Source organism: Pan troglodytes, chromosome 14, assembly GCF_028858775.2.
Source record: "Pan troglodytes isolate AG18354 chromosome 14, NHGRI_mPanTro3-v2.0_pri, whole genome shotgun sequence".
Classification (NCBI taxonomy): Eukaryota; Metazoa; Chordata; class Mammalia; order Primates; family Hominidae; genus Pan; species Pan troglodytes.
The window spans coordinates 36,921,290-36,945,190 of record NC_072412.2 but is presented as its reverse complement, the minus strand read 5'-3'; the positions used below and the strand labels follow the sequence as shown (position 1 = coordinate 36,945,190).

The 23,901-nt window shown below is 34.1% G+C and overlaps 1 protein-coding gene across 7 annotated transcripts in view; it reads left to right on the top strand.

Annotated features, from left to right (window-relative positions):
• The window catches only part of TRPC4 (transient receptor potential cation channel subfamily C member 4), a 228,386-nt gene that overhangs the window by 34,631 nt on the left and 169,854 nt on the right, over positions 1–23,901 (top strand). For 2 of the 7 annotated variants that reach the window (XM_054665220.2, XM_054665218.2), the window contains exon 2: positions 3,594–3,691. The exons of the other annotated variants lie outside the window; for them this stretch is intronic. The gene's annotated coding sequence lies outside the window, so the exon portion shown is untranslated. The remainder of the gene's footprint in view (positions 1–3,593; positions 3,692–23,901) is intronic. 7 annotated transcript variants of the gene reach the window in all.

Genomic DNA, 23,901 nt, shown 5'->3' with positions numbered 1-23,901 from the left:
TTCAATTACCTCCCACTGGGTCCCTCCCACAATATGCAGGGATTTAAGATGAGATTTGAGTGGGGGCGGAGCCAAACCATTTCAGTACAAATAATTCATTATTAAATATAAACTAGAAATTTTGAGAAAAGAAGTAATTAAATGTTAGAGCATATTTGTATTTACCCTTGTTATATTGTTCCTGATGTATTAACCAATATATTGGGAATTGTGCATAGGAGTATGCTGTACATACTAATGTCATGCACCTTATGTGTTGAATCTAAAAATAAGCTTGAGAATAGCTAGGATACAAAACATTTGTTATCTTCCTCTTTTTTGGCTACTCACTTATACCTTTTATCTTTCTTTGTCACTGTCATGTCAAAGTTTCCAGTGACTTCTGCTACGTCACTGTCTGCACACGTCTTCCTTTCTCTACTACTCCTGTCAGTATCTTGGGTGTTCTCAGTAGCTAGAAAGACAGAGAAGGAGGAAAGACATGTGACAGGATATGCAAGAATAAAGAAACCCATGGTGTTTGTACAGCATCATAAAGATGCAAGAGCAAGAAAGATGCAAGTAACAAGATGTTGGACAAGAGTGCAGGTAAAGCGTGTTGCCTTTAGCAGAAACAAGCATACATGAACCATTAATACTAGAGAGAGAAATGGCTGTGAATGGAGGACACTGGACAGTCACAGGTCATATTTTACAATGAACGCCCTCAGAAGGAGGAAGTAGTAATTTTTTGAAGGCATGAAGTTAAAATGAAAAGTTATTAAGAGCCACCGAAGAGAATGAAACAGTCAGCCGACTGAAGCAAGTAAAACTGACCACCAACTTTGAAAGGATAATTGTTTCTAGAAAACAGGTTTCATATTGGCAAACATTCCAATGTGTTTTTATTTTGTTTTGTTTTGTTTTTCTTCCATCGACAATATGCAGGATTTAAAAAAAAAATTAAAAAAAAAAAGCAGGCTGGGCCTGCTGGTGGTTCATGCCTATAATCCCAGCACTTTGGGAGGCCAATACAGGCAGATCACTTGAGGCCAGGAGTTCGAGACCAGCCTGGCCAACTTGGTGAAAACCCATCTCTACTCAAAATACAAAAGTTAGCCAGGCATGGTGGCACATGCCTGTATCCCCAGTTACTTGGGAGGCTGAGGCAGGAGACTCAAGAATCACTTGAACCCAGGAGGCAGAGATTACAGGGAGCCGAGATTGTGCCGCTGCACTCCAGCCTGGGGTGACAGAGCGAGACTCTGTCTCAAAAAATGTAATAAATAAATAAATAAATGGAGAGTGAGATAAACTCAAGATTGATCCAAGTATGTTGGAGAAACCAGAGTGCATCTCATTTACTGTACTCATCTAAAGGTTCTGTCATGGAAACTATGTCAATGAGAGGACTTAGAAAACTTAATACAATAAGTATGGCAAGAACATATTCTTGCATGTCAGAATTTAGTTGGGAATTTATGAGGATAGTAATCTTTTTCAATGTGACAAGTGTTTGTGGTTTAGAGTTCATAGAAAATAATTTTGAAATAGCTTGATCATTTTTGACCCACTTTCAGTAATATAATTCACACGTAAACAAAAACCCAGTGGGCAAAGTTTTGATTCTTTAATGTATTAAGTAGGAACTTTCCTTAACTAAAAACATAAAATAGTCAAAATCAATTGAAAGTACATCTGACTTAAAGTATTCAAAAAACAACACATAATTTAGGTTAGGAAACAATTAGAATTTGGAAGGATGCATAAGAGTGAAAAAATTAAATGTTTTGTCAATATTGTATTCAAAAACAACACATAATTTAGGTTAGGAAACAATTAGAATTTGGAAGGATGCATAAGAGTGAAAAAATTAAATGTTTTGTCAATATTGTACTCAGAGTCTTGAAAAGAAGGTAGCTATGTAGAACATTTATAAACTGTGTTTATGTTTTAAGTGAAATATGTGCTGAAATTTATGTAATATCTGAGACAGATAGGCTATTGGCATGAACTCATATTGCAGTTTCTGAATATGTCACCTAATGAACTAAATTTATGTGAGAAATGCAAATATAGCATGAAGATAAATAGTATTCCAATGAATAAAAAATATTAAGGTATCATGATTTATTAGCTCAGTTATAGAAAATGTAAGTATAGCCGCTACACTTGATAGCAGTTTCTTGTTTGAAGATAAAACTGTACTGTCAGACTACTCTTCTTAGCTAAAATACAAAGGCAATAAAAAATTTAAAAACTATATCTTCCATTTTTTTGTTAAAATTAGAAAACAGCTAAGATCCTGGAAGGCCAAATGGGTGGATGGTTTTGTGAAGGCTGAATGAAGACTGAGTAGGATGCATTGAGAAAAGGCCCCACAACCACAGATCTCCTAAAAGTCCAGCTAAATTATTCTTCTGACAGTTGAGGCACAAAACCCCGAGATGCCAGAAATATCTTACTTCTTACCATAAAATTAGGTTTGCAGGTGCATCTGCAAGTGGCAGCTGATGTTCTAGACCCAAAGGCAAGGCTAAGTAAAGAACCACTCACAGGAAGCACAGTCTGTCTCTTTGACAGAGGAGGAGGAGAGTATCTTTTCATTTTTAAGATCGTCAGCTGCCCATCTTCACTAGTAGGAAAGACGTTAACAGCTAAGTGAATTAATGGGCAAAACCCTGTATCCTAAGAATATGCCCAGATGGTTGTGAAAGTCGTTGTGGTACTTTTCAATCAGGTGAATGCCGTATCAAATAGCTTGTCTAAGCAAAACTTCTTTTAAATAATTTTTTTTCTATAACTGAGCTCATAAATCATGAGTTCAATGATGAGTTAAGAAAGAAAATGTACAGAAGCTTTAGAAATATAATGCAGGAAAATAATCAGAAAAAATTGGCAGAAAATAAAATAGGAGATGAAGAATGCATGCCAGAAACATAGAATGAGAAGCAGAAGAAAATGGCATTTTACTATGAATTTTTAAAAATCTTTGTGAAGCAAAAGCACCAAATCAATAATGAAGGAGCTTAGGAAGAGATAAACAAGAAAAAAGAACTATGAGCTGTCAGAGTGCAGCAAGGAAATGAAATAAATAAAATGAATCCAGGAAAAGAAAGAAATTATAAGAAGCAGGACTAGATACTGCTGAAAACAAAGTAATAGACATAGTAGGATAAATAAAAACACATCTAACATGAAAATAGTTTAGCATAAAGTTTTTAAAGGGTTTAGATGTAAATCAATAGATACATACTGTAGTTTTCTATTGACTAGAGTTAGCATGGTGTGCCCTTTCCACCTTTTTACTTTTAACTGTTACCTTTACATTTAAAGCATATATTTTTGTAAGCAGTATATAGTTTGATCTTATTTTTTATTCAATATAAACATCTCTATCTTTTCCTTGGGTGTTTACAATTTTAAATTTTTGTAATTATTGACTTTAATATGTCCTGTTCGTTAGATTTAATTGAATCATCTAACTATTTGATTCCTATTTGTTTCATGTGTTCTTTATTTAGTTTTTTTTTTTGTCTTCTTTCACATAAATTGAGTTTTTGTTGTTGTTGTTGTTGTTGTTGTTTTTGACGGAGTCTTGCTCTGTCACCTAGGCTGGAGTGCAGTGGCATGATCTCAGCTCACTGCAACCTCTGACTCCCGGGTTCAAGAGATTCTACTGCCTCAGCCTCCCGAGTAGCTGGGACTACAGGTGAGCCCCACCATGCCCAGCTAATTTTCTTTTGTATTTTTAGTAGAGTCAGAGTTTCACCATGTTGGTCAGGCTGGTCTTAAACTCCTGACCTCAAATGATTTGCCCGCCTCAGCCTCCCAAAGTGCTGGGATTACAGGCCACTGCGCCCGGCCAAATTGAGTATTTTTTAGTGATCTAATTTTCTCTCATTTGTTGGCTTAAAAACAACAATATCGTGTCATTTAAAAATTATTTTACTGTAATTGACAAATAATGATTGCATATATTTGTGGGGTACAATGTAATGTTGTGTTACAAATATACCTTGCGGAATGTTTGAGCAGGCTAATCAATATATTTCTTACCTCACCTACTTATCATTTCTTTTTGGTAAGACCATTTAAAATATATTCTTTTATTGATTTTGAAATATACAATACGTTGTAAAATATAGTCACCATTAGATCACTATAATCTATTCCTCCTGCCTTAACTGAAACTTTGAATCCTTTGGGTAACATCTCCCCTTTCCCCACTCCACCCTCCTGCCAGACTCTGGTAACCACCATTCTACTCTCTACTTCTCTGAGTTTGACTTTTTCAGGTTCCAGCTATAAGTCAGATCATGCAAGTATTTGTCTCTCTGTGCTCGGATTATTTCACTTAGCATAATGTCCTTCATATACATCTATGTTGTCACAAATGACAGGATTTACCTTTTTATAAGGCTGAATGGTATTCTATTGTGTATGTATACAGCATTTTTTTCTTTATCCATTCATCCATTTATATGCACTTAGGTTGATTCCATACCTTGACTATTGTGAATAATTCTGCAATGAACATGAGAAGGCAGGTGTCTCCTTGATATACTGATTTCAGTTCCTTTGAGTGTATACCCAGGAGCAGTACTGCTGGATCTTATGGTGATTCCATTTTGTTTTTCGAACCTCCATACTATATTCCAAAATGACTGTACTTATTTATATTCCCAACAACAGCGTATGAGGATTTCCTTTTCTCTACATCCTTGCCAATACTAGTTATCTTTCATCATTTTGATAATCGATATTCTAACAGATGCGAGGTGATACCTCATTGTAATTTTAATTTGCATTTCCCTGATATTAGTGATATTGAGCATTTTTCATACATCTACTGTTTATTTGTATGTCTTCTTTTGAGAAATGTCTATTCAAGCCTTTTGCCCAATTTTTATTAGGGTTGTTTGTTTTCCTATTATTGAATGTCTGGGCAATGATTTCTTGAATATGACCCCAAAAGCACAGGCAACAAAAGCAAAAATAGATGCATCAAATGTGAAAAAAAAATCCTTCTGTACAGCAAAAGAAACAACTAACAGAGCGAAGAGACAAGGCAAAATTGGGAGAAAATATTTGCAAATCTTATATCTAATAAGAGAAGAACATCTAAAATAGGTACGAAACTCAAACTATGATTTCATTTTTAAATTGTTACTTTAGTTTATATACTTTAACTTTTCACAGTCTGCCTTCATATGATATGATACTACTTCCTATATAGTAAAAGAAAGTTAAAACATTACGCTTCCTTTTCTCCCCTTCTACACTTTATACTATTATGTTATATATATATATATATATACAAAAAATATACTATATATTATATAAATGTTATTTATACCACCATAGATATTTAAAATTATTTTTGCTTAAGCAGACTTTTTTTTTTTTTGGAAACGGAATTTCGCTCTTGTTGTCCTGGTTGGAATGCAATGGCATGATCTCGGCTCACTGCCACCTCCGCCTCCCAGGTTCAAGCGATTCTTGTGCCTCAGCCTCCTGAGTATCTGGGATTACAGGCATGCACCACCACGCCAGGCTAATTTTGTATTTTTAGTAGAGACGGGGTTTCACCATGTTGGTCAGGCTGGTCTTGATTGAATTCCTGACATTAGGTTATCCGCCTGCCTCAGCCTCCCAAAATGCTGGGATTACAGGCGTCAGCCATCATGCCCAGCAAGCAATTCTCTTTAAAAAGAATTTAAATAATATTAAATAATAAATAATAACAACATGTTTATATTCATTCATGTACTTAACCATTTTAATGTTTTACTTATTTTTTCCTATAGATACATATTTCTGTGTGTTGTCTTTTTCTGTGTAAAAAACTTCCTTTAATATTTTTAATGGTGCAGCCAGCTGGAGGGAAATTTTACCACATTTATGTGCTGAAGCATGCTTATCTCAACTTTTAAAAAAATTAACATACCATTTTTAAATGATCAAAATATATTTCACATACCATAAGACTCACCCTTTTAAAGTACACAATTTAGTAGTTTTTAATATAGTCATGATGTTGCACAGACCTCTAATTTCAGAGCATTTTTGTCACCACAAGAAGAAACCCCATAGTCATTAGCAGTCACTCCCAATTCTTACCCTCTGCACTCAGCCCCATCCAACCCCTGGCAATCACTGATCTACTTTCTTTTCCCATGGATTTACCTATTTTGTGTATTTCATATAAATGGAATAACATAACGTGTGGTCTTTTGTGTCTGACTTCCCTAACTTAGAATAATGTCTTCAAGGTTCATCTGTGTTGTAGTATGAACTAGTGCTTCAATTTTTTATTGCTGAATGACAGTCTATTATATATATATATATATATATATATATATATATATCTCTGATTTTACCATTCATCTGTTGATGGACTTTAAGTTGGTTCCAACTTTTGGCTATTATGAACAGTGCTACTATAAACATTCACATACAAATTTCTGTGTGACATATATTTTCATTTAATTTGAATGTATATCCAGAAGTAGAATTGCTGGGTCATGTGGTAATTCTATGTTTAATTTTTTTGAGGAACCACTGAAGTGTTTCCCAAAACGGCTGATCTAACTGGTTTTATTGGTTCCCAATCCAACCAGCAATGCACAAAGATTCCCATTTCACCTCGTCCTTACCAACACTTGCTATTTTCTGGGTTGTTTTCTTTTTGTTTTTGTTTTAATTGAAGCTATCCCAGTGGGTGCAAAGTGGTATCTCATTGTGGTTTTGATTTATATTTCACTAATGACTTATGATATGGAGCATGTTTGCATGTGATTAATAGCCATTTGTAATCTTTAGAGAAATGTCTGTTTATATTCTTTGCACATTTTTTTAAAAATCTGAATATTTGCCTTTTTATATTTGAGGCTTAGTTGTTCTTTTTATATTCTGGACACAAGACCATTGTTAGATATGATTTGCAAATTATTTTTCATTCTGTGTGTTGTCTTTTACTTTCTTGATAGTGTCCTTTTAAGGAAAAGCGTTTTAATTTTGATAACATCCAGCTTATCTATTTTTTCTTTGGTTGCTTGTGATTTATTGTCATATGTAAGAAATCATGGCAAAATCCAAGGTGTTCGGATTTATACGTATGTTTTCAATAAGAATTGTATAGTTTTTAGCTCTTTTTAAACTTTTTCTTAACTTTTATTTTAGTTTCAGGGGTACATGTGCAGATTGTTTATATAGGTAATTGTGTGTTGTGTGAGTCTGATGTACAAGTAATAAGCACAGCACCTGATAGGCAGTTTTTCAATCCTCACCCTAGTCCCACCAAACACCATCAAGTAGGCCCCAGTGTCTGTTGTTCCCTTCTTTGTTTCTGTATGTACTCCATGCTTAGCTCCCACTTACAAGGGAGAAGATGTGGTATTTGGTTTTCTGTTCCTGTGTTAGTTTGCTTAGGATAATGGCCTCCAGGCCTATCCATGTTGCTGCAAAGAACATAATCTCATTCTTTTTCATAGATATATGTACCACATTGTCTTTATCCAATCTATCATTATTGGGCATTTGTGTTGATTTCATGTCTTTGCTATTATGAATAGTGGTGTGATGAACATATACATGCATGTCTTTATGGTAGAATAATTTATATTCCTTTGGGTGTATGCCCAATAATGGAATGGGTGTGTTAAATGGTATTTTGATTTTAAGTTCTTTGAAAAATCCCCAAACTGCCTTCCACAATGGCGGAACTAATTATCATTCCAAACAACACTGTATAAGCATTCCCTTTTCTCCACAACCTCGCCAGCATCTGTTATTTTTTGGCTTTTTAAAAATAACCATTCTGATTAATTTGAGATGGTATCTCATTGTGGTTTTGATTTGCATTTCTCTAATAATCTGTGATGTTGAGCCTTCTTTCACATGCCTGTTGGCTTTGTGTATGTCTTCTTTGGAAAAGTGTCTGTTCATGTCCACTTTTTAATGGGGTTGTTTGTTTATTTCTTGTAAATTTAAGTTACTTATATATTCTGGATATTAGAACTTTGTCAAATGCATTTTTTTCAGATATTTTCCCCATTCTGTAGGTTGTCTGTTTAATCTGTTAATAGTTTCTTTTCCTTTGTGAAGTTCTTTGGTTTAATTAGGTTTCATTTGTCAATTTTGTTTTTATTGTAATTGCTTTTGGCATCTTCATCATGAAATCTTTGCTAGGGCCTGTGTCTGGAATGGTATTTCCTAGGTTATCTTCCAGGATTTTTACAGTTTTAGGTTTTACATCTAAATCTTTAATCTATCTTGAGCTGATTTTTGTATATTGTGTAAGGAAAGACCCAGTTTCAATCTTCCGCATATGACTAGCCAGTTATCCCAGCATCATTTATTGAATAGACAGACCTTTCCCCATTGCTTGCTATTGTTAACTTTATCAAAGATCAGATGAACGTAGGCATGTGGCTTTATTTCTAGGCTCTCTATTCTGTTCCATTGCTCTATGTGTCTCTTTTTCTACCAGTTCAATGCTGTTTCAGTTACTGTAGCCTTGTAGTATAGTTTGAAGTCAAGCAATGTGATGCCTTCAGTTTTGTTCTTTTTGCTTAGGATTTCCTTGGCTATTTGGACTCTTCTTTGGTTCTATATGAATTTTAAAATAGTTTTCCTAATTCTTTGAAGAATGTCATTGGTAATTTGATAGGAATAGCATTGAATCTATAAATTGCTTTGGGCAGTATGGCTATTTTAACAATATTGATTATTCCTATTCATAAACTTGGACTGTTTTTCCATGCATTTGTGTCATCTCTGATTTCTTTGAGCAGTGTTTTGTAATTCTTATTGTAGAGATCTTTCACCTCCCTGGTTAGCTGTATTCCTAGGTATTTGTGTGTGTGTGTGTGTGTGTGTGTGTGTGTGTGTGGCTATTGTGAATGTGATTTCATTCATGATTTGGCTTTCAGTTTGGATGTTGCTTGTGTATAGGAATGCTATTGGTTTTTGTACATTAATTTAATATCCCAAAACTTTGCTGAAGTTGTTTATCAGATCAAGGAGCTTTTGTGCAGAGACTATGGGGCTTTCTACATATAGAATCACATAATCTGCAAACAGAAATAGTTTGACTTTATCTTTTCCTATTTGGATTCATTTTATTTCTTTCTCTTGCCTGATTGCTTGGGCTAGGTCTTCCAGTACTATCTTCAGTAGGAGTGGTGAGAGAGGACATCCTTGTTTTGTTGCAGTTTTTAAGGGGAATGCTTCTAGCTTTTGCCCATTCAGTATAATGTTTGCTGTGAGTCTTTTTAGATGGCTATTATTTTGAAGTATGTTCCTTCAATGCCTAGTTTGTTGAGGGTTCTGATCATGAAAGATGTTGAATTTCTTTGAAAGCCTTTTCTTCATCTATGGAGATAATCGTGTGATTTTTATTTTTAGTTCCATTTATGTGGTGAAACACATTTGTTGATTTGAGCATGTTGAACCAATCTTGCATTGCAGGGATAAAGCCTACTTGATCATTTTGGATTTACTTTTTTACGTGCTGCTGGATTCAGTTGGCTAGTATTTGTTGACAATTTTTGCATCTATATTTGACAAGGATATTGGCCTGAAGTTTTATTTTTTGGTTGTGTCTCTGTAAGGTTTGGGTATCAGGAGGATTTTGGCCTCATAGAATGAGTAAGGGGGAGTCTCCTCTTCAATTATTGGGAATAGTTTTAGTAGGAATGGTACCATTTATTTATATCTCTGGTAGAATTTCACTGTGAATTCATCATATCCTAGACATGTTCTGGTTGGTAGGATTTTTATTACTGATTCAATTTCCAAACTTGTTATTGGTCTGTTCAGGAATTCCATATCCTCCTGGTTCAATCTTCGGAGGTTGCATGTTTCCAGGAATGTATCCATTTCTTCTAGGTTTTCTAGTTTGTATGCATAAAGCTGTTTAAAATAGACTCTAAGGAATTTTTTGTATTTCTGTGAGGTTGGTGTTAATATATCCTTTGTCATTTCTGATTGAGTTTATTTGGATCTTCTCTCTTTTTTATCTTTGTCTAGCTAGTAGTCTATCAATCTTATTTTTTCTTTTAAAAAACAAACTCCTGGATTTGTTGATCTTTTGTGTGGTTTTTTACATCTCAATTTCCTTTGGTTCATCTCTGATTTTGGTTGTTTATTGCCTTCTACTAGATTTGGGGTCGGCTGGCTCTTGTTTTTTTAGTTCCTTCAGGTGTGATGTTAGGTTGTTAATTTGACACCTTTTTTTGTTGTTTTTTTAACTTTCATTTTAAGTTCAGAGGTACATGTGCAGGTTTACTATATAGGTAAATTTGTGTAAGAGGGTTCGTTGTACAGATTATTTCGTCACCCAAGTATTCAGCCTAGTACCCATTCATTGTTTTCCTGATCTTCTCCCTCTTCCAACCTTCCCCAATTTGATAGGTCTTAGTATGTGTTGTTCACCTCTATGTGTCCATGTGTTCTTATCATTTGGCTCCCACTTATAAATGAGAACATGCAAAATTTGGTTTCCTGTTCCTGCATTAGTTTGCTAAAGATAATGGCCTCCAGCCCCATCTATGTCCCTGCAAGGAACATGATCTTGTTCTTTTCATGGCTACATAGTATTCCATGGTGTATCACATTTTCTTTATTCGGTCTATCATTGATGGGCATTTATGTTGATGCCATGTCTTTCCTACTATATGTAGTGCTGCAATAAACATACACATTCATGTGTCTTTTATTAGAATAGTACGTATTCCTTTGAGCATATACCCAGTAATGGGATTGCTGGGTCGAATGGTGTTTCTGTCTTTAGATCTTTGAGGAATAGCCACACTGCTTTCCACAATGCATGAACTAATTTGCACACCAACCAACAGTATATAAGCATTTCTTTTTCTCTGCAACCTCACCAGCATCTGTAATTTTTTGACTTTTTAATAATAGCCATTCTGATGGTGTAAGATGGTATCTCATTGTAGTTTTGATTTGCATGTCTCTAATGATCAGTGATATTAAGCTTTTTTTCATATGCCTCCTGGCCACAATTATGTCTTTTTTGAAAAGTGTCTGTTCATATCCTTTTCCTATTATTAATGGTTTTAAAAATTTTTTTTTCATATGCTTGTTGGCCACATGTTTTTTTTTTAATTTTACTTTAAGTTTTGGGATATATGTGCAGAACGTGCAGGTTTGTTACATAGGTATACACGTGCCATGGTGGTTTGCTGCACCCATCAACCCATCATCTACATTAGGTATTTCTCCTAATGCTATCTCTTCAATGGCCCCCAATCCCCTGACAGGCCCTGGCGTGTGATGTTCCCCTCCCTGTGTCCATGTGTTCTCATTGTTCAACTCCCACTTATGAGTGAGAACAAACAGTGTTTGGTTTTCTGTTCCTGCATTAATTTACTGAGAATGATGGTTTCCAGCTTCATCCATGTCCCTGCAAAGAACATGAACTCATCCCTTTTTATGGCTGCATAGTATTCCATGGTGTATATGTGCCACATTTTCTTTATCCAGTCTATCATTGATGGGAATTTGGGTTGGTTCCAAGTATTTGCTATTGTGAATAGTGCTGCAATAAACACACATGTGCATGTATCTTTATAGTAGAATGATTTATCCTTTCGGTGTATACCCAGTAATGGGATTGCTGGGTCAAATGGTATTTCTGGTTCTAGATCTTTGAGGAATCATCACACTGTCTTCCCCAATGGTTGAACTAATTTACACTCCCACCGACAGTGTAAAAGCATTCCTATTTCTCCACATCCTCTTCAGCATCTGTTGTTTCCTGACTTTTTAATGATCGCCATTCTAACTGGTGTGAGATGGTATCTTACTGTGATTTTGATTTGCATTTTTTTAAAATGCCTGTTCACATCCTTTGCACACTTTTTGGGGTTTTTATTTTTTTTCTTGAAATTTATTTAAGTTTCTTACAGATGCTGGATACTAGACTTTGTCTAGTATTCTCCCATTCTGTAGGTTGTCTGTTCACACTATTAATCATTTTCTTTGCTATGCAAAAGCACTTTAGTTTAATTAGGTCCCATTTGTCCATTTTTGCTTTTGTTGCAGTTGCTTTTGGCATCTTCATCATAAAATCTTTGTACGTTCCTATGTCCTAAATAGTATTACCTAGGTTGTCTTCCAGGGTTTTTACAGTTTTGATTATTACATTTAAGCCTTTAATTCATCGTGAGTTGATTTTTCTATATGGTGTAAGGAAGGGGTCCAGCATCAATCTTCTGCATATGGCTAGCCTATTATCCTAGTGCCATTTATCAAATAGGACATCGTTCCCAATTGCATGTTTTTGTCTGATTTGTCAAAGATTGAATAGTTGTAGGTGTGCAGCCTTATTTTTTTGGTTCTTTATTCTGTTCCATTGTTCTATGTGTCTGCTTTTGTAGCAGTACTATGCTGTTTTGATTACTGTAACCCTGTAGTATAGTTTGAAGTTAGGTAGCATGATGCCTCCTGCTTTGTTTGTTTGTTTGTTTGTTTGTTTTCCTTAGTATCGCCTTGGTTATTCATGCTCTTTTTTGGTCCCATGTGAATTTTAAAATAGTTCTCTCTACTACCCTGAAGAATCTCAATGGTAGTATAATAGGAATAGCATTGAATCTATAACTTGCTTTGGGCAATATCACCATTTTTAGGATATTGATTCTTCCTATCCATGAACATGGAATGTTTTTCCATTTGTTTGTGTCATCTGTGATTCCTTTGAGCTTTGTGCTTTGTAGCTCTCCTTGTAGAGGTCTTTCACCTCCATGGTTAGCTATATTCCTAGATATTTTATTCTTTTTGTGGCAATTGTGAATGGGATTACATTCCTGATTTTGCTCTCAGCTTGACTGTTGTTTGTTTATGGGAATGTTAGCAAATTTTGCCCATTGATTTTGTATCCTGAGACTTTGCTGAAGTTGTGTATCAGCTTAAGAAGCTTTTGTGCTGAGACTATGGAGTTTTCTAGTTAGAGGCTTATGTTGTCTGCAAACAGGGATAGTTTGACTTCCTCTCTTCCTATTTGGATGCCTTTTATTTCTTTCTCTTGCCTGATTGCTCTGTCCAGGACTTCCAATACTGTGTTGAATAAGAGTGGTGAGAGAAGGCATCCTTGTCTTGTGCTGGTTTTCAAGGGGAATGTTTCCAGCTTGTGCCATTTAGTAATATGTGGGTTATGGGTTTGTCAGAGATGGCTCTTTAATTTTGAGGTATTTTCCTTCAATATCTAGTTTATTGAGCATATTTAATATGAATGAGTGTTTAATTGTATTGAAAGCCTTTTCTGTGTCTATTGAGATAATTATGTGGTTTTTGTCTTTAGTTCTGTTTATGTGATGGATCATATTTATTGATTTGCATATGTACCAATCTTGCATCCTAGGGATAAATCCTACTTGATCATGGTGGATTAGCTTTTTTTATGTGCTACTTTATTCTGTTTGTGACTATTTTCTTGAGGATTTTTGCATCAATGTTCTTCAAGGATATTGGCCTGAAATTGTTGTTGCTGTATTTCTGCCAGATTTTGGTATCAGGATGATGCTGGCCTCATTGAATGAGTTAGGAAGGAGTCTTTTCTCCTCAAATATTTGGAATAGTTTCAGCAGAAATGGCAGTATATGTGGCATGTCACGATGAGAAGAATGTATATCCTGTTGTTTTAGCTGGAGAGTTCTGGAAATATCTATCAGGTCCACTTGAATCAGTGCTGAATTTGGGTCCTGAATATCTTTGTTAATTTTCTGCCTCAGTGATCTGTCTAATATTGTCAGTGTGTGTATCTAAGTCTCTTTGAAGGTCTCCAAGAACTTGCTTTATGAGTCTGGGTGCTCCTGTGTTGTGTGACTATATATTTAGGATAGTTAGCTCTTTTTGTTGACTTGAATCCTTTACTATTATATAATGCCCTTCCATGAATTTGACATATTTCTAACGTTTTGATGTGTGCCTTTAGTGCTGTAAATGTCTCTCTTAACAGTGTTTTATCTGTGTCCCAGAAATTCTGATATGTTGTATTTTGTTCTCATTAATTTCAAAGAATTTCTTGATTTCTGCCTTAATTTTATTGTTTATCCAAAAGTCATTCTTGAGTAGGTTGTTTAACTTGTATGTAATTGTATGATTTTATTACTATTGTTTTATATTTTTATTGTGCTGTGTTCTGAGAGTGTGCTTGGTATGATTTGATTTTTTTTTAATTTACTGAGATTGTTTCAGGTACAATTGGATTGTCAGTTTTAGAGTATGTATCACGTGCATATGAGAAGAATGTATATTCTTTTGTTTTAGGGTAGAAAGTTCTGTAGATGTTTGTCAGGCCTGTTTGATCAACTGTCAAGTTCAGGTTCTGAATATTTTTGTTAGTTTTGTGCCTCAATGATCTGTCTAATACTTCCAGTGGGGTCTTGAAGTCTTCCACTTTTATTGCATGGTTATCTAAGTCTCTTTGTAGGTTTCTAAGAACTCGTTTTATAATCTGGGTGCCTCTTGTTAGGTGCATATATATTTAGAATAGTTAGGTCTTCTCATTGAATACAACCTTTACTATCATGTAATGCCCTTCTTTGTCTTTTTTGATCACTGTTGTTTAAAGTCTGTCTTGTCTGAAATTGAACTATCAATCCTTGCTTTTTTCAGTTTTCTGTTTGTTTGGTAGATTTTTCTCCATCTCTTTACTTAGAGCCTATGGGTGTCATTGCATGTGAGATGGGTATCTTGTAGACAGCATACAGCTGGGTCTTGCTTCTTTATCTAACTTACCCCTCTTTGCCTTTTGAGTGAGACATTTAGCCTATTTAGTTTCAAGGTTAATATTGATATGTGCAGGTTTGATTGTATCAGTGTGTCATTAGCTAGTTATTATGTATAGTTTGAGCTCTTAACGTTTAGATCTTTTATCCTTTTTGAATTGAATTTTCCATATTGTATGAAGTTTAGGTCCAACTTCTTTCTTTTTCATGTTGATATATAGTCATCTCAGCACTGTTTATTGAAAGATCTTTTTTCCATTAAATTTTTCTTGACACTTTTGTAAAAAAAATCAACTGATCATAAGCATAAGCGTTTATTTTCTGACCCTCAAATCAATTTTATTGACCTTTATGTCTAATATTCCAGCACTACACATTCTTGATTACTGTAGTTTCTTAGTAAGTTTAGAAATCAGATAACTCAAGTCCTCCAAATTTTTTTCTGTTTTATCAGATTGTTTTTGCTTGTCTGGTTCCCTTGGATTACACTATACATTTGAGAATCAGCTTGTCAATTTCTTTTAAAAAGTAAGTTGGAATTTTGATAAGGATGGCATTAAATTTATAGATCAATTTGATGATTAGTGTCATTTTTACATTAAGATTTCCAATACATGAATACAAAATGCCATTCAATTTATTTGATCTCCTATAATTTCCTTCAATGACATTCTGCAGTTTTTGTGTACAAGTCATTCACTACAAGTGAAAGAATGCAAGACTACAAGTCTTTCACTTAAACATATACCTAAACATTTTAATCTTTTTGATGTTGTTTTACATGAAACTGTTTCTATAGTTTTGCTTTGGAATTATTCCTTATTTTATAAACATATAATTAATTTTATGTTCATGTTATATCCTATGAATTTACTGAATCCATTCATTAGTCTTTAATAGAATTTTTATGGATTACTTATTTTTGAAGATCATGTCATCTTGAAATAGATATAGTTATATTCATTTCTTTTCTACTTTGATACCTTTTTTTTTCCCTTACCTAATTGCCCTGGTCAAAATTTCTAGTATATTGTTGACAAGAAATGGTGAGAGTGGGCATCTTTGTCTTGTTCCCCATCTCAGGGATGAAATGCTCAGTATTTTCCAGTAAGTATGATTTTAGCTGTGCATTTTCCTAGATGTCCTTTACAAGATTGAGGAAATCCCATTTCATTCCTAGATTTTGAGGATTTCTATAGTGAAATGATGTTGAATTTCTTTGAGAAATGTTGTTTCTGTGTCTATTGTTGTGATGATGTGGTTTTTTTTAGTGTATTGATTTGTTGTATTATATTGGTTTTTCATCTGTTGAACTAAATTTGCATATCTAGAGTAACTCCACTAGGTCATAATATACAGTCATTTTTTAATACTGCTGGATTTGGTGTCTTTTTATTATCCTTAGGACTTTTTTTATTTCTATTCATAGATATACTGGCTTGTAGATTTTTCTTGTAATGTCTTTGTATTTGGTGTCAGGATAATTCTGCCCTCATAGAATGAGTTGTAAAGTGTTCCTTCTGTTTTTTGCTAGAGTTTGTGAATGATTGGTGTTAATTCTTGAAACATTTGGTAGAATTTATCTATGAAGACTTTTCTTGGTGAAGTTATTTTAAAAAATAATTTACTAATTTGATCTCTTTGTTACAAGTCTATGAAGAATTTCTATTTCTTCTTTAGTCTGTTTGGTAGCTTGTTTATTCCTAAAAATGTGTCTACTCATCTAGTTCATCTAATTTGTTGGCATACAGTTCTACACTTTTAATGTTTTTTAATTCTGTAACATCAGTAGTAGTGTTCCCTGTTTAAGTATTAATTTTCATAATTTGCATCTTCTCTTTTTTTTCCCCTTGGACTGTTTAGCTAAAGTTTCATCAGTTATATGGATTGCTTAAAATAATTGGTTTTGTTGATTCTTCCTATTGTTTCTCTGTTCTCTATTTTACTTATATCCACTGTAATATATATTATTTCTTCTGCTTGCTTTGATTTAATATTTTTACATTTATAATTTCTTAAGATAGAAGTTTATGATATTAATTTAAGATATATATCAAACAGGCATTCACAAATATAAATTTCCTTGTAAGCACTGCTTTTACATCCCATGAATTTTGGTATGCTATATTTTCACTTGTATTTATCTCAGAAAATTAACTAATTTCTCTTATGATTTCTTCTTTGATTTATTGATTATTTTAGAGAATATCATTTAATTTCTAACTATTTGTGACTTTCCCAGATTTCTTCTTGTTATTGATTTATAATTTTATGCCTTTGTGGTTGGTTAGCCTTTGTTTGAAAAGATATTTTGGGTGGGTATAAAATTCTAGATTGACTTTTTTTTCAATATTTTAGAGATGCTGTTCCACTGCTTTTTTCACTAGCGTTTTTCCAATGAGAAGTTGGTTGTTGTTGCTTATCTTTGTTTCTCTTTACGTGGCATGTCTTTTTTTGTTTTCCAAGGGAAGGAGCAATTGTTGGCTGGTTTAAGATTTGTTTATTTGTCTATGATTTTAAGAAATTTGATTATCACATGCCTTGCTGTAGTTTTCTTTATGTTTCTCATGCTTGGGATTTATTAAACTTCTTGTATTTGTTAGTTAACAATTATTATCAAATTTGGAAAACATCTTTTTCATTGTTTTTCAAATATTTTTAACCTTCTCTCTCCCAAGAGGCACTAATTAAATATATATTAGGGTGACTGACTGTGTTCCATAGCTTACTAATGCTCTTTTAATTTTTTCTCTTCATGTGTTCCATTTGGATACTTTCTATTGCTATGTCTTTAGGCTCAGTAATCTTTTTGGCAATATCTAATCTGCCATTGAGCATATCCAGTGATCCAATATATTTTACTTCTCACATATTGTAGTTATCATTAATAAACTTTTAAGAACTGTCATAATGTACCTTTTCTTGCCAATTTTAATATCTTTGTGAGTTCTAGCTGAGTTAGAATCATTAAATTTTCTCCTCATCATGGTTTGTATTTTTTTCATACTTATATGCTTGATAGTCTTTGATTAGATGATAGATACTATAAATTTTACTTTGTGAGTGCTAGAAATGTTTGCATTTTTATAAATAATCTTGAGTTATGTTCTATCACTCTGTTAATTTACTTGAAGCTATTAGATCTCCTTGGTTTTTTTTTTTTTTGATAGAGTCTCAGTCTGTTGCCTAGGCTGGAGTACAGTGGTGCTGTGTCAGCTCACTGCAACCTCTGCCTCCTGGGTTCAAGCAATGCTCCTGCCTCAGCCTCCCAAGTAGTTGGGACTACAGGTCCCAACTACAACTCCCAAGCACCATCACACCTGGATATTTTTTGTATTTTTAGTAGAGACGGTGTTTTGCCATGTTGGCCTGGCTGGTCTTGACCTCCTCACCTCAACTGATTTCCTGCCTTGGCCTCCCAAAGTGTTGGGATTACAGGCGTGAGCCACCACACCTGGCCAGGGTCTTGATTTAAATATTTATTTTCAGAACTAGAGCAGCAGTTTTTCCACAGCTAAGTATTTCTTACCACCAAAGCAGGACCCTCTGTGTAGTCTACATAAAAGCTTCATAAATTATTTAGTTTTTCCGTTTTGGAAAGTGGGAATAGACTGTCCCTGGCCCTGTGTATGTGCTAAGCATTCTTCCCTGTTATCTTCACAGATGATTATCCCCTGGCCTCTGGTAATTCCTTATATGTATGTGGTAATGAGTACTCTGCTGAATACTAGAGGAGAACATTCTAAGAATGTCTGAACCTTTGCACACTTCTCTTCTCTCTGGTACTTTGTCCTGTGAAGTCTAGCTGTGTTGCCTCTCCCCAGATTCTTAGTTCTGTGTCCCCAAGTGAGGGAGTTTGAAAGGCTCCACCTGAATTTTCCCTCCCTGTATCACAACCTGCAAACTCTCTCAAGGCAGTATTTGGGATAATCATGTCTGTCTTTTTCCCTCTGTTGCTCAGGATCACTGTCCTGGGCTGATAATGTCCAGTGACTTTAAATCTGTTGTTTCATTTATTTTCCTATTTGTTGTTGTTTTTGTTATTTTAAGTGGGAGTGTATTCTCTTGGCTGGAATCATAGTTCTTCTACAAACATGTATTGATTTGTATTTTGGCATATATTGCCAATTTTGTTATTGAGATTTTTGTTGTTATAAAATAGATTTTTGATTTCATTATTAGCTTGTAAGATATCTTATTGAACCAAATAGTTAAATATCTATTAATAATTCAGTGCAACTAAAAAACTTTGTCACAGTAATGTAAGTAGAATAGATATAGGAATTTTAGATGACATTAACAATGTATTTGAAAGAAGATCTGGGAATATTAAATCTATTGTGCCTAAGAAAGCATGCGATTATAATAATGTGAAAAAAGAGGAATGAGATAATATGTAGAATATTTTCAATAGAACATGTGCTATAACTAAAATACATAGAGTACAAAAAATTTCGAGATCAGTTTGTTGGAGAGATAAACTAGAGTAATATGTTTATGCTTTTTATAAAAACAACCAAGGTATATATTCATAGGCAAGTAAGATGGGTATAAGAAATAGGAATTAATTAAATATGTATGAATGTAAAAAATTTGAAAAGATATGGAAATATTACCAAAGAGCATCCCACAAATCAAAAGTATAAAGTTTAATTCATTTGTATGAGGATTTTAATTTTCAATTATTGTCACTTATTCTTTAAAATCATTTGTTAACTAACTTCACAGTTCAAGATTTAGAGCAGAAAGTTGTCTTATGGAGCAACATATATATTTGTGTTTAGCAAGGGTGAACTCTTCCATCCTGCCACACATTAGAATTTTGATTAAACCTTTGAACGATGGGTGTCTAATTGTTTTGATCTATAGCTGTTATCAGTTTTTAAATAGGTTATAATATAATATTTAGTATAGTATCAAGACAGTGAGAGATTTATCTTTTATGTCATAATGATATATGCCTATTAGCAATATGGAAAATCTACCAATTCTAAAATATCTTTAAAAACATTATAGAAAAGGATTATTAAAATACACAATTTCAATATAATTTTGGCTATGTAATGGGAATAATAATAATCAAATAACATTATATCTTAATTTATGAAATGTTTTTAAAGCATTTGGTTTTATCAAAATAGACTCAGGTGTAATAATATGGAATTCTGTATTTTTAACTTATCAAAGCAGAAATACTTCTAGCATGATTTAAATTTTACAAACCATCATTGTAAAATCCAGAATGAACATACTATTAACCTCAAGTAATTAATTGGATTTGTTTCTAATGTGCCATGTTTCCTTTGCAAGTCATGTCAAGAGACTGATAAGAAAATTCTTGAATTCATATGAATTCCAAAAGTTGTTAATTAATGCCCAATCATAGTCATTTTTTAGTTGTAAATCTAGAAGCCCTTGCTCAGAAATTGATATAGCCCTGAATATAAGGGCTGGAAGGTTTAGAACAAAAGGCCTGAATCTGATATACCAGGGTGCACCTTCAGAGTCTAACTTCATTCAGGCTATATAATAACATCAGTGCTCTAGGTTCTCATTTTCATTCCAGATTCATAGTGGACCCACAGTTCTGAATTTTTATTCATGAGTTTGGAGCCACAGGATCCTGCCTACATCTTTGTAATTGCTTTTATTTAGAGTTGTACTTACCTTTTGTTACCTTAATCTTTTAATGAGGTTCTGTTCAAATTATGAATTGGATCAGCATATAACCCCTGTCTTGAACATTCTGTGTCTACACTCTCTTGAGACATGTTATTTTTCCTGTCATCTTATGCCTGCAGTTTGAGATAGGTGGAATTACTCTGGTAGTATATTTTTTTAATAGCTTATAAGTCAGTTATTTAAAAAAAAAACACAAAACTGGGGGACTTTGTTATGAAGGAAGCCTTTTGGTAATGATTTCCATCAAAATAAGATATCCAAAAGAGTCACTGCAAAAAAGTAAAACAACAACAACAACTACAGGATAAGGATATAAAATTAGAAAAGTAACAACTTTGGGAAAGAAAGTTTCTATTTCTATTAGCTGTGTTAAGGACTCTAAACTCTTTATTTTGCTTATTCTAATTTTGATATTCACTGAGGTCAGTAAGGGTACACTCTCAACCTTCCAAGGATTGGAAGAGCATCCTACATTGACCTAATTTCCAACCCTACACACTGCTGGTGTGATTCTATTAGTTTACCACTTAGAGTTTGAGGAAAGTTGTCATTAAAATATTAAAACTTTTGCCAAAGATTCCTATTATATTTATTTAGTTGCATTTGGATAAACCTGTTTGCTGGTAACAGAAACAAATTATATAAATTGTAACACAGAAGTCAATCCCCTTTTCAAAGAAAAACTGAATGATATCCTTTTGTGAGTCTTACCACTATGATGTAGGAATTTCATGCCACTTAGATGGCGGTTTCAGGGGGTTTTCAGGCGGTTTCTCTATTGTACATACGGTGAGATGGAAGTTAGCATGCTGGGTATTTATTAAGGAATGCCTTTGGAATCTACATCTGTGGAAGGGAGAGAAAGGTAACAGGACTGGTAAGAGCAAGAGATTGAATTATTGGTGATCATGATCCCAGAATAGAGTAACCTTGGCTGATCTCATACTATGCTTAGGTGCTAGCAGAGCCCTTTGTATTTCCCTTATTTGGAGCACAATGACTGGACTTTATATTCCTGCATCAACTAGTCATCGGATGTGCCCTACCCCAACTGGTGTAGCTTTGGATGGAGTTCCTGTAGTTCTACAAGACAATACCTGAAGGACTGGCATCTGAAGGATGTCTCTTGTCTGCACTCCTAATAGTTGAAGCAATCAAGTGTTTATGGAAGGGGGAGCTGGGTGGTACATCACAGTTCCATCAAAATGTATTTCCCAAACTTTTAGCTACAATTCTAAGGAGGTCTCCAGAATTACTTAATCATTAATGTGGGATACCCCTCTTTTTTCTACATTAGCCATTGCAGTAGGTACCACATCATCTACTCCCCCGAATTTAAAAATAAACATATACTAATGTACTTTTCTGAAACAGACCTGCCAAGACTATCATTTTCTTTTCAATTTCATTCCTTTTCAACTTCACTAAAGACCTTCTAAAGAACCATGGCTTTTTTTTGCTTCAGTGAACCATTTGAACATATCACAGGATAATAATTGGAAGCATACCTTTGAATGCACAGGCCATTATTTCCTTCATAGTTATGTTCATTTCTTTCTTTAAATTCTGAAGAAAGAGAGGAGGATCTTAGAAAAGTTCTGCTAAATAAGATATAGGAAAACAAAGGAAATAAATGTGAGAGGAACAAGGCCTTTTAGCACCTGTCAGACTGAAAGAGGTCCATAACTAGGAATGTCTGACATCTCCTATGACCACAAGGGTGTCAGAACCTGCTTTTGAAAATAAGTAAAATCACACTTAAAATTAACAATTTGCAAACCTAAATTTATATCTTTAATGGAAGATCTCAAAATATGACTACAGAGGATTGTCATTAATCACCTTTGGCTCGGTGCTTTTGTCTACTGTAAAACAATTTGTCATTTATTTCATCAGAATTGACACAAATTCTGGAAGGATGGAAAGATTTTTAAGTCTGTGTTAGTTTCTCTTTGGAGAAACATGTCAATGCAGTGGACTTCCATAGGTTAATTTATTCCCTTTATGCGTTAGAGTGGGTCCAGAGCACAGCCTTTTCTATAGCGAGGTGGAGGTGACAGAGGAACAGGAATTGAATGCCTTGCCCTCAACAAGTTTGTAGTGTTTCATACTGCTGATTTATTTCTGTTAAAAAGATACTAAAATTCATGATTATGATTATGACCCAGATGTAATATGCTGGGGCTCTTGATTTTCAACTAAATTAAGCAACAATACTATTAATATCATTGTTTATTATTATTACTTTGCTGACAGGGACAGAGGCTAAAAGTGAATTCTGACACTTGTAAATATCCATATTTTAGGATACTGTTTAATTATGATCTATTTCTAATCCAAATGCTCCAGTGGAATGTTTGAATAAGAATCAGCAGCTCTTTATGGATATGAAGATCTAGTTATGAGCATTGATTGCAAGCAAGGGTTTTGAGGCCTGGTAAGAACTATTATATCATATCATAAACATATATGAGAGAGAAGAGAGAGAAAAAGAAATGTGTGCATCTGGCTCAATTTGAAGTCCTTATCAAATATGGAGAGAGGGCAGGGAAAGAAGTTGGCCATATAGTAAGTTCAATTTTTTAAGATGCCCCAGAAATCATTTTTCTATGTATTGATTCAAGCAATTTTCTAAAGATTTCTTCATGGACAGTATAATAGTTGGAGTTTTCATTAGACAGTTCTCTGGGAATAGAGATTAAAGTCCAGCCCTCTTGAAGAATAAAGTAGTAAATCTGAGTCACAGGAGGCTAACAGTGCAATACAGAGGCCAGGGGACAGCGCCCACTGTGGAGCAGTGTGTGAAGAGGCACTACAGTTTATGTTTGGACGTGACACTAGTAGAATGTGATCTTTCTTCCCCTCCTCCAATTATTCAGGTAAAACTGGAAGAGCAATAATTGTAATTATCCTGTTGACCTCTCAGTTTTGCTTTGAAGACTACTCAACCTAACTTAATTATGTTTACTTCCAAGCACAAAATCTTTCATGCCCCAACTTGAGGTCTTAATAGGGACAAGAGGAATATTTTTTCAGGTGCACTAATGTCATTGCAGTTGTCCATGGAGTTAGTGATTATTTGAGTTCTACATGCCCAGCATATATGGTTGCAACTGTATTTCTGGGCTTCTGTGGTATCGATAAGGGTTTGGTGAGATGCTAAAAGGTCCTTGGGAAATAGTAACATCAACAACAGCAAACGTATTTTAGCTAAGTTTTTCTTTTGTCTTTACTTAGACTCAGTAATTACCTTGTTCTGTACAGTACTATCAAGAGGCTACCTTTTTATTTGTTCCAAAATAGATATTAACAGATGGAACTCGCACTGTGTAAAATAATTCTATTGACAATAGTTCGATGTATCAAAGATGAAGGTAAAGAAAAAAAGAGCACTGATGAACTCTGAGAGGTGATATTGTTAATTGTTTGATATTCTTATATACTAGCAACTTTGTATGACTGACACCTCTGGTACTTTCTCCCG